Consider the following 12,447-nt stretch of genomic DNA (forward strand, 5'->3'; position numbering starts at 1 on the left):
TTTTTTGGATCGCCTGCTTGCAGCTATGCTTGGAGTTCCCTATTCCAACCATCATCATCAAGCTCACAGGGAGTGGCCACTTGTCCTCCTGTGAACTGCACCAGCCTATGTCGTCGGTTCGTTTCTTCGGTTACATCATGGAATGAGTCTTTTGCCACCGTGGCAGTCAATCTGGACTTCAAATTCCTTCATATCACGGCTTAATCCCCAATCAATTCCATCTTCTCCATTGGGCGTGATCTCAGTCGTTAGATATAGAGCTACCAGATTCGATGTCGTTCGCTTGTCCCTTGAGGTTGACTAGCTCGACTGTTAGCGCACAATGAGTGGTGGTTTTCTCTCTCCTCCACTTGCCTTACATCGGGTGCTGAGTGGAATTGTTCCTTTTCCATCAAAACTGCTTACCGCCCATGGATGCCCCTGATCAATACTACCAGTTTTGGAGTGGGTCCTGCCTTTAGCACTTAGCCTTTTTTTCCACAATTTTCCCGACTCCCAGGCAACCGAGTGCTTGGGGCTTCTGCATTTTGAGGGTTTTCACCCAGCGATGCGCGATGAGTGCTAAGCACTAATCATGCATCAAAAACCTCCTCTGTTTCTTGATCCGAGCCTCCCAAGGGCTAGTTGCGCCTCCCACGCAGTCTCCATGGGCCTCGGTCAACACGCTTTGACCGAGGTCCTCATCGTTCAACACTGGCTGCCATTGCCACTGGTTTAGAGGTGTTTTTGATTGCTGTTGTAAATTATTTGAAGTCTATCCCGACCTGGTACAACCATGGCTCTGTTAATTATTCTTTATGGATCCAATTTGGATCTTTATCTAGGAGCACTCTTCTAGACCTTAGGTTGATTTCTCGAATCTCCACAACATAGGCAGGGTAATACGTCTCTCCACTATAGACATGTTGTTCTTCTTGTTATTCAGGTTTAGATTGGGTTGAGTATGCATCTGAGGTTGCTTGGGTGGAGTAGGATGAGTGAGTTATTGTTGAGATGGAGGTGGAGGTATTAAAGTAGGAGGTTGGTTGAGTTGAGGCCTCCACCCTTGTGATGGGTTATTCCATTGAGGATGTGGAGAAGCATATGGCCAAAATGGTTGATTGGTAGGCCAGGGAGGATATTGGGGTGCATAAGGACAAGAAAGAGGTGTGGACCATGACGGATGACTGGAATAGTATCAAGGTGGCAAGGGTGAATTCTGGTTGGGATGGTAATAAGAGTAGGATGCACCTTGCATGCCTTGCTAGTATGGCTGAGGTCCTTGAGGCCTCCTTTGATTGATGAAATAGAGTTTCTCAGCCCCACCTCCTTCCCCTTTGTATACAACTTTCAATCCAGGAAAAGAAGGGAAATTAGTTGTGGCATGGTTTTCCTCACAGACCGAGCATACCTCTATAACATTTAATGGACATTCATTTATGGGGGGTGCCTTCTAGTGAATTTAGGGAAAATGATAACTAAGGCCCTCTCTGCTTCCCCTTGTCTCCTCTTGATCTGCATGGTATTAATTTGCAAAGAAAAGGTATGAAACATTTCAATTTTAAAGTCCTCCAACATGTTTCCAATTTCATTCTTGATGGATGTTGTGGAGGGAGAGGAACTGATCAAAGCTTGACTAGCCCTACCCTTCTTCCTAGCAGCCCTAGAATGGTTTTTGAACACCGTTTTGAAGTCTTCATAGGGTAACTAATAGATGTCTCCCCCTGATAGCATGTTGAGGGTTTCCACCATGTCCTCTCTGATTCCTCTGAGAAGCAATAACTTGAGTGATTTAGGATCAAGAGTGTGCTTGTGTTGGGGCCTTCGTTTAATTTTGAAAAGATTTTGATCAATTTTGGCTGACCAAAGGACGGGAAGGAAGCGGGTGGCAGCAACAGTTATCTTGCGGAAGAGTCATCTGGATAGTAAGGCAGGAACAGGCCATTGATCAAGAGTTGTGGCAAGATGCTAGTGGAAGACAAAGGTAGTCGAGTTGGAGGGAAGGTGAAAGAGTAGCCGAGAAAGAACTATTAGTCTAGGCGAAAGAAAGGAATAGACAAGGAGAGGGCCAAAAGAAAAGAGAGGTTGGTTGGTTAATGAGATAGTTGGCAAGGCTGTTGGAGTTGGTGAGTAGACATCTGGCTGTGGTAGACGAATAGCAAGATGCAGGAGTTCAGGCGAAGTGGGCCCTTGAGGCTGAGATCGAAACCATGGATCTGATTTGGGTATTCCTTGTAGTTTCTTGTGGTGAATGCCGAATTTATGTTGTACTATTTTATCATTAAGTTACAAGAAATAAAGCTAGACTAGTTGCGAATCATGATATGTATGGATCCCCTAATGTGATGAGTTTCTAAAAGAATTAAATGTCCCCTCAAATCCATGTATTTAGTAGTTCTTGTGTAATCATTGTTATGTTGTTATCTTTGTTTTGTTTGTAATGAATACATATTTGTTATTGTATGATGCCCCGGGTGGTGCTCCCTTGATCCCATGCTGAACCTTTCTTAGTTCTGTCGCAGCACGCCTCTGGTGAGACTCCTTACCCTTTGGGTAAGGTGAAAATTCTGACATTGTCCTAGACTACACCAAATCATTGTTGGCCCTCTACGCTCGAATCCAGGGTCTTTTCTCCCTGATGACTCTTCCGTGAAAACAAATGGTTCCGTTGTCGGGACCCAAAGTTACGAGAACTGGTTCGGATCAAGGTGTTGAGGGTATTCAAGGGAGAGATCAGAGATTGGTGGAATCATAAAGTAGACCAGTTTGTAGCAGAGCAATCTACCCATAAAAATCAACTGATCAACAAGGTAAGTGAGGGGATATGCCGATGGAACCAATGATCAATATGATATTTTCTAGTGCAAGTTTCTAGAAGACCTTTACAATTCGTTAAGAAGGCTGAAGGGGTAGAACTAGTCAAGGGGATTAATGATAGTTCATCGTAGCTAGACTCCGTCGGATATCACACTACTCCAACAACTAGACAATGATCTGACTAAAGGAGTCGATTTTTGGGTAAAGACTACGGTGGAAGGATATATAGTCGAGTTTGCTGCGAAGAGTTATCAGTCTTTCTCAAAGGAAGAAGTTTTATTCAGATCTAGATTAAGAGGAAGGTTGATGAAGGAAGTACCAATGTGGATTAAGATGTTTATGGTAGAAGAAGGATTACTACCCTCTCCGATTGCGGGGATGGCAGTGTAAAACCCTATTACCAGGGGAAGGACGTAGAGGGGGGAATTCTACCGGTTGAGGAATATAGATGCTGCTAAAGGGATGGATGCAGAAGAATTGAAGAAAACTAGAGATTGCAGAGTGCAGAGGAGAGCACTACTAGTGGATAAGTGGTAGACGAGAGTGATTAAGACTTTGGGGAAGAGGAGGATGGGCACCCACGAAGTAGGAGTGGTGATGGGAAAACCTCGACTCGAGGAGAGAGGAAAGGAAGATGCTGGGTAGAGCAACAGCGGTGAAAAGAGACATATGATTCAGGGGAATGAAGAGGGACCTTCCATACAGGTTGCAGAAGATGGATTGCAAGAGCAGAGGTCGAGTGGGTATGGAGAGGAAAGACAAGGAGACATGGGTGATGCAATGAGGAGATTACTTAATGAAAGAGAAGTATCCATTAAGAATCAACAACAATATAGCCGAGACACTGGTGGCATTTCCCTCGATCTTCCCTTGGTACCTTATTACAATCTGGAGGAATTTGTTATTAGCTTAGCCAAGGGAGTATAGGTACACATTGCACGTGAGAAATATGAAGCCATTTTTAGTATTGGGAGAAACAAAGGAGCCAATGGTATCAGTAACTTAGGATTGCAAGGATCCAAGTAGCCTATGAATAAAGGGTTTGTGCTATTAGCTTACATCCAAGTCAGTATGGTGGGCTCTTTTACCAGATATCCAGAACTCGTGGGAAGGGGAAACAAGGATGTGGAGCAACACTGGTATCTCTGTGAAGCTAGTTCGAGAGTGTGTCAGACTCCAGATAATGCTAGGACAGTGGAATTCCAAACCATGCTGAGGGAGAGGGCTTTGCGCTGGTTTATAAAATGGGCAGAGAAGAACCAAAAACCCATGATAAATGATATCAAGAGAGGATTTGTGCATGAATTCAAAGTACCACAGACAGACCAGCAAGGGCTATTGGAGCTGTGGGAAATTAATCAAAATGGGGGTGAGACGGCATGGGAGCTCATGTAGAGGTTTAAGATGCCATTGCAAAGTTGAGTTACACCCTGGACCCAAATCACCAGTGTGACTGGTTTATCAAGGCACTCTTTCCCCTAACCAGAATGTTGCTGATGCAATAGAAAATTGGAACCCTTCAAGATGCATTGGAGCAAGCATCCCAAATAGAGGCCATGGCTAGGTATCCTCATAAATACAGGGGAGGGATGAGCTTGGAAGACTCGTCGATCATGGGTCTCCAGAACCATATCACAATGTTAATGGAGAAACTGAAGGATCTTAAGCCAGTACGACCAGCTAGACCCAATGTATGGTGCACCCACTGCATGGTGGAAGGGCACGTTGTGACAGAGTGCCCTAGGTTGCGAGGATTAATCATGTAGGGGGAGTCACGGGGTCGTCTGGGGCCTCGAAAACCACAAGATTTGTGGCAATAGGAGTGCAAGGAGCTTTACTGGGAAGGAATAGCCAAGACTTTTGTGAGATCTATAGAGAATATGGACACCTGCCATAGATGTGCCCGATACTGTAGAAATACTCCAACATCCCCAATAACAACTATTGTGAGTTTTGCACATCTACAATGTATCACAGTGATCAGTGCAGAGCACTGGATGCTCTAGCAAAATGGTTGGACATGTCTACGTTCAGAATTAACGTGTCAAATCGAGGAGGATAAGGAGGAAATGCACTAGGAGGGAGAAATGGAGGAAGAGGGCCCATGAGGTGTTACAACTATGACCAAGAAGGGCATGTATCCAGGGAATGCCTACCCCTGAGGAGACCTTGGTGCTCACAGTGTAGGATTAATACCCACGCCATAGAGGATTTTTCCTATCTCATTGCAAAGTGGGAGGAAAGGATGAGGTAAAGGGGGGATAACCTGGTTAATATTGAACCACTAATCGATGATGGTCTTCCTGCAACCAATATTAATATAGTCACCCGGGAGGAAAGAGGATAGGGGAGGATCATAGTACAATGGACCCACCCTTGATTGTTAAAGAAACATCTCAAGGGAAAGTATATCAACCCGAACACCAAAAGAAGTATTAGCATGAGGTAGCTAAACTATTCGAGGAGATGACCAAGAAGAGAGACAACCAAAATTGGCAGGATCATGTACTTGAGCATGGCCAGATTATTGAAGAACGGTTTAAACTATTCTTGAAGATTGTTGAGGATGAAGGCGTGTTGAAGGAGTTGCAGAAAAGTTTGAAGGCTGTGTTATCCATAGAAGAAGGGGAAGTGGAGGGATCACTCATATATTTTCCAAAAAGGAACTCCAGAAATGTGAAAAGGAACAAGAGGAGAAGTGGCAAGGAGTTCTAAATCAATGCACAGGTTGTAGGATTCCAGAAAAGGGACACAATGTTAGACTTGGGGTAAGATGTAAACATCCTACCTAGAAAAACATGGGAGGAAATGGGGAAGCCACAACTGAAATACTCGCCAGTTCAACTAAGGATGGAAAATCAGTACTGTATACTGACGATTGGAAGGTTGTAGAACGTGGAAGTCAATGTGGTGGGGGTGAAGGTGCACATTGAATTCGAGGTGATTGACATCATGGGGGAAAATGACCCATACCTGGTGCTCTTTGGGATCGATTGGCCTATGAAAACTATGTTGTCATAGACCTAAGTAAAGAAATGATGATCTTCGAAGCAGAAGGATTGAGGGTGATCCAACCCTTGGACCCCTATCAAGGATCTAGGTTCATAGAGTCAGTAAATGATAGGGATGAACCAAGAATGCTAGACCAGCTTTACACACTCACAATGGGGAAGAGGGAAGAATATATATATCCCACGAGAGGAGGCTCCTTTAGCTGGGGAAGTATGCAAAGCTCAGAGACCAAAGTAGAAGATGTGTGGGATGCATGGCAGCAAGGTGGGTATGAACTAAACACTAGACGTTGTGCAATGGTAACCCAAGTAAATTGGATAGGAACAGAGATGGGAAACTATCCCAAATATTATGGCCTTGAACCAGTGGATGCCTTCTTGAACAGGATAGACCAGGAAATAATAGAGGATCAATAAATTCCCTTTATTGATATCTCCCTCATGGAAACATCGACAAGATGGTGGAAGACACACTGTAATGCATGTTATATAGCAAAATAACCCCCTCATTAGCTCAGAGGGGAAAGAAATGATAGCTGAAGCAAAGACCAAGATCACATGCCTTGTTTCCACACTAACGCTAGCTAAACACTGACAACGTGCTTTATAAAGCTTCTCAGGGAGGATTAGAGACCATACTAACTCTAGTTGTTAGTTCAGGAACAATGTTAGTGGATCCTAGTGAGCATCTAAGGGTCAAAGGAGTGAATTGCCTCATAAATGTCTAGATATTTTCTCCTAAGTTTACTCAAAAAAGAAAGGAAACATCTCAAGTTCGACCTATTTGTGGGATTTCTAATCCTAATGAAGGAGGCAAATGGGAAAGAGCTCAAAAGCATGGCGACATCATTTCTTTTACCCTAAGAGACTCATGGAGGAACTTGGCAACCCTAACTCGATTGCTACATAAGCAAAGCTAGGGCTATGGTGATGGAGGTTAGATCATTTGAAAGGATAGCATACTTGATTATTGAGCATTGTCTCAAATCATAAGAAGTTGGTAAGTAGGGAGAGAGAGAGAGAGAAGCCGGAGGGGTAAGGGAAGGTTGATGCAATAGATGGTTGTAGTCACTCTTCCGACATTAATATAGAATTGTTGTTGTACTGTCTACTCCATGGTGTTGGTACTATCATTCATTTACTTGTTTATCCAATACCTTTTGGCATGAGTAGCTTAGTTATGTGTAGTTAGATGTCTTTTATATATTCATGTATTAGTTATTAGAGTTGTATGCTATGATTGTGCTTGTCTCTTCTATGTGCAGGACTTGATCTGGAGCCAGCTTAGGGGATTTCCACTTGGCTGCATTGTGCTCTCCAAAAAATCTACATGGAGGCTTGAGGTAATCCATCTGTTTTTCTTTGATAGTTAGTTAATGTTTATGGACATGCATGTAACCTTGTAACGGATATAGATAATCTTACAGTCTGCCAAGGGTCCCGGGAAGACCCTTGAGGGTATCTTCATTCTCCACACAACGTGCATTTTATCCCATAGTAGAATTGGCGACTCCGCTGGCGACTATACATCTAGTTCCTAGTTAACCCGGACAGCTCTTAGTTTCCTCCTTCTTCTAAGACCTCCCTATACTTCTGCGTTCCCTTTCTGACCCACCAAAACATTGGTGCATTCTGCCTTCATATATTCAGCCTTGGATTTGATCCTAAAAACCCTATTTTGATCTCTTTTCCCACACTAGCGTGGGTTATCAGACTAAACATTGCTTTATAAAGCCCTGTTTCTACACAAACAGAGCGTTAATGGACCCAGTAACTCTCTGTGGCCATTATTACAGAGCGTCAGTCCCGCAAAATCTTGAACTACAGTTGTGTCTAGAAATTGAAAGGGATGGGAAGCCTGCTCATGGATTGAAACAAGATCTGCAACTACTTAATGTTAGCAAGATCGATGTCCTAAAAGATTTTTTTTAGGAAATAAGATTTTATTCTTTCTTAAAAAAAATTTATCAAAGAAAAATCATCAATTCTTTTATTCATTCTTCTACTTAGTTGGTTAAAATCTTCTTTATTTTGGTTTCTTAATAGTTGTTAGAAAGAATCGGAAAGATTTCTGTTGGTTATGCATGTGTATTAATGACTAGGATGCATGGAACAAATATGAATATGTGAAATATTCTCACTTGTAGAATACAACTGATTTCATCGACTTGAATATTTTCAAAGCATTGTATTTTGCATGATTTTTTGAGTCATAGTCCCACCACACATCATACATCAATACCCCTACTAAAGACACTAAAAAAGTACACATAAAATTTACCTAAAATCAATGAGTAACTCTTTATTGAGCAAACAAATATTAGTTCATGCTAGGATCTTGGGATAGGCAGTGTGAGTAAACTGCCCAATACGAGACAACATCGGACTGTAAGTGAAGGTAGCCTACCTTCTCTTACAACTCCTTTGGGTATTCTGTGTATTGGGGATCCCTTCGGGGATTTCGGAGCTAAGTTGGGGACTCAGGTATCCTGCCCACACAACGTACTGTCTGCAGCTATGTTCCCCCTGGTGGTGTCTATGATCTAAGGTATCCTTAGTGGCGAATCTTTTTAGGGACTTACACAAGGTGACTGGGGTGGGCTACCCTGGTACCTAACACAGCCGGACCCACTCTGTCTTCAGTTTTTGGGAGGGTGCTCATCTTCACGAGAGTACTTGGCCCCTCAATCTTAGGTTCGGGCGAAGCTCTAGAGTAACCGTAATTGTACGTTTGGCCATCCCTCTCTATTATTCATTGTGATACTGGGTTTCATCTCTAGTGATCAATGCTTATTAGATAGGGTCATTTCCCTCTGTTTGTCGATTGATCAACTTAGTGTATTTTTTATATTTTTTAGGCACTCGAGTGTTATCATTGGGACTTTAACAAATATCACAATAAAATTTATTGATTAAAATTAATGTCACCATGGCTACATCCAGCCTTCGTTGTTAATCTAGACGATTGTTAGGACTTCCTCCACTCATTGTGGAAGATCCACTGAGCTCCAGTGAACCGGATTCCCCATCTTTGGGAAATCAATCTCCAAGATCTCACACAGGATTAGTTTGGACAACCAATGATTCAAGTTTACCAGAGGATTTCTTTGCTGCAGGATATCATCCTCCCTTTAACTCTCTTATCACGAATCCGTTGGACCCACTATTGGTTCCCGTGGCGCCTTTACTCCCTATTTCTTCAGTTGGAACATTTCCATCCATCTCATCAATGAGTAACGGGTCGTGGAACTTTGTGGACAGTTTTGGTCCCCCACCACTTCCCCAATCGACAGTCACCACCACACTGTTAATGGCAAACCTTGCTATCCTATTTGTCCTAGGTACTAACCCTCACATGACACCCTCAACAAATGGAACCCAGCCTATGCCAGGTTCCACCCCTTTAGTGTCAAAATCTATACCTTCAATAAGTGCTACATAAAGCGCTCCTTATAACGCTCAATATAATACAGTTAGCGCAGATCCATTCAACCAACAATATGGTTGGCATCCATTGTACAGTTCTATCCCCTAGATTCAAGTATTTGGGGGCACTCCCAATATGCATATACCGGTCGGGAATGTAACAGTTCCCCCTACATTTTCAGGCATGCATGGTCAGTCGCTGATCGGCATGAGCACTCCTTATGTCAATCAAGGACAGATGGTTAGTTCTGTGGTGGGAAAGAATCCTCAAGGAGGACCCAACCAATCCATGGGGGTATCCTACTCATAATATCAAATGAGTCAAGGGGGAACTACTTATCCTAGGGGAAATGCTATACCGCAACATCAAAATCCCCATGGAAACACACATTACAATGCCATACCCCAAGGCAACTACTATACCATGGAGCCTATGTATAATATTGGGACTCAAACGATGGGAGGACCGCAAGGATCCTCAAGTCATATGTCATCAAATTGGTCTGAGTCGGGGGAATCACACACTCTACCTTTCTTAGCAACATTGGATATACTTGACTTGTATAAACTTACAAATTACCCCATCTATCATAACTTACTCTAGCCGCCAATCCTACATAAAATACCAACAGACATCCCCAAGTTTGAACGGAAACAAGGGGAGGATTCGGGCACCCATATCACCACCTATCATATTTGGTGTGTTTCTAACTCCATGGTGGATGATAGTCTCTGGTTACATCTTTCTCCTCACACCCTCACTGGAAACGCAACTAAATGGTACATTGAGTTACCATACGCGTCAGTAAATACCTTTGATGCTCTAGCAATGAAATTTCTAAAGCACTTCCAGCTACCCATCTGTTATGAGACTAGGACAGAGCTCCTCACTTCATTACGTCAGGATACCTCCACCCACATCTCTGATCATATACATGAATGGAGACGTAGGTGGAGGTTAGTTAAAGCTCCCCTCCTAGACTATCTCTTAGCAGATTGGTTCTGTAAGTCCCTACTCCCCCAAATCGCTAAGGATGTCGACTTCAGTGGTGCGGTCATAGAAGACCAATCCATACATCATGCCTAGCACTTAGATCTGATATATTCACAGTCTAGCACTCTTTACGACGTAATCCCCAATGCCCCTCGCAACTCCAATGCTTCCACTACTCAGCACCCCGGAGCGCATGCCAATGGGATTATCAGTGCAACTTCTAGGGCTACTGTAAAACAAATCAGTGGTCACATTGCCTAGATGTCAGTGGACCCCTCTACCAAATTGATTGCTCTTCCTACCACCGCGATAAACCTTGTGCGGTCTATGCAAAACCCCGGTGGTAAAAACAAGAAGAATAAGAAAAAGATCGCTCCTTTTGAGGAGCAGTCAACAAAGCAGCAAAACCCAAAGCAGAAGGCAGTTGCGCCTCTTGACAATGGAAAGGATAAATCCGCCAGATTTCGTTGCAAAATATGTATTGAAGACCACATGACCTATCATTGTCCGTGTCTTTAAGAATGCACAGACTTTATTGCTAAAAAGGATACTGGTAGGACCCCCACTATCCTTAATAATCCTTTCCCCACTTAGTAGCAGCAACACCTCATTGCAAGCCAACCCCAACCCCCACAAGGGGGCAATGGTGGTTTGCAACATCCTTTAGCTGGTGAAGGACCCTCTACCGTTTCAACCTTTGAAATGGTAGATCTACAAACAAGAGCCAAATCTTATGGAGCTCCTGTTGCTCATGCAGAGGAACCTTCCTCAAGTCAAAACCCACCGGCGCCTAACGATTTGCATATTGAAAGGCTAATTGCTAACTTTGTCATTCGCCCCCCAAAAGGGGCACTTTGACGCACAACACAAAATACATCTACACGTGCTGCCAAAAACTACAGCATTGTAGAAGACTTGGTGCAACTGCCGTCGGCTATGTCAGCGCTTGAAGTATTACAAACATTTCCAACACAAAGGAAATATTTTCTTTTGTCCATTGGTGGTATCGACCCACAGGATTCCATGCTTGCAATTTTCGACATAGAAAAGTGAAAACCTCCCCTTTCCCACTGGCTTGCATTTCAGGTGTAAATCTTTTCGAAAGGTAAAGGTATACATAGAACTGTCATCGACGAAGGTGATTCTACCTGCGTCATGTCGGCTTCATGTTGGCTTGCTCTAGGTTCTCCAACCCTATCCCTGCTATCGAATTCCCTTAAAGCTTTCGACGGCCACACCTTTATCCCTAAAGGTTACCTGGCTAGCTACCCCATCACTTTGAGTGGGAAAATGGTAACGGTGGATATTGAAGTCATGGATCATAAACTTGACTATAATCTGCTTTTGGGCCACAATTGGACTTATGCCATGAATGCCATTGTATCTTCGGTCTTTCACATCATCCTATTTCCCTTGGATGGAAAGATAGTCATAGTGGAGCAGCTATCCTTTTGCACCCCATATTACTCCTCGTTCCCTAGCAACTCTGTACCCTTAGTGGGTGGTGTACCTGACTCTTACATCAGTATCGGTATTGGTCTTTTGAATTCTTCTTCCCTAATGGGTTGTTTATCTCTTCAGCCACCCATGGTTCCACAGACAGACAATATGCTTTCATCCATTCCTCATGAACACACCGATCCATGGATCCTATCGGCTCCTACAGACATTGACACTTACGGATAAAAAATGCCGCTATCACCAACTGAATTGGCCTACCAAGCCATTAAATATGCATCTGAATCTCTGGTCACTTTGATTACGACCAATGGTACCATTGCCCCTTCCATAAATGTTCCTTCTTTCAATCCACTCAATCAAGTCCGACCTACAGATGAAGATATTCGAGAAATCATGAGTTTAGAACAGTGACCTTGGGAGGACTTGCACCATCGTGTTTCAATATATGATTCGGACAGGATGCCTCCTCAAATCCTATCACCTGACACACCTAAAATCATTTCCTCACCATATACAACTATCCAAACTTTGAACGCGGAAGGAAACATGGATAATATTTCAAAAACATTGCTCATCGATATTTCAGTCAAGACAGGTATCACAGAAAATATACAGATTGGAGCCAAATGCAATCTTGAGGAAATTACAAGCTTCCACTACCCTTTTAAGGACTTCCATGTTGTTTTCCCTTGGTCTTATGAGGAAATGCATGGCATAGACCCTTCTATTGTCGAGCATGAGATCAAGGAATATCGAGCA

The sequence above is a fragment of the Pinus tabuliformis genome, chromosome 1_1 (assembly GCF_031772625.1).
Source record: "Pinus tabuliformis cultivar Carrire ecotype Pingquan chromosome 1_1, CPIR1, whole genome shotgun sequence".
Taxonomy (NCBI): domain Eukaryota; kingdom Viridiplantae; phylum Streptophyta; class Pinopsida; order Pinales; family Pinaceae; genus Pinus; species Pinus tabuliformis.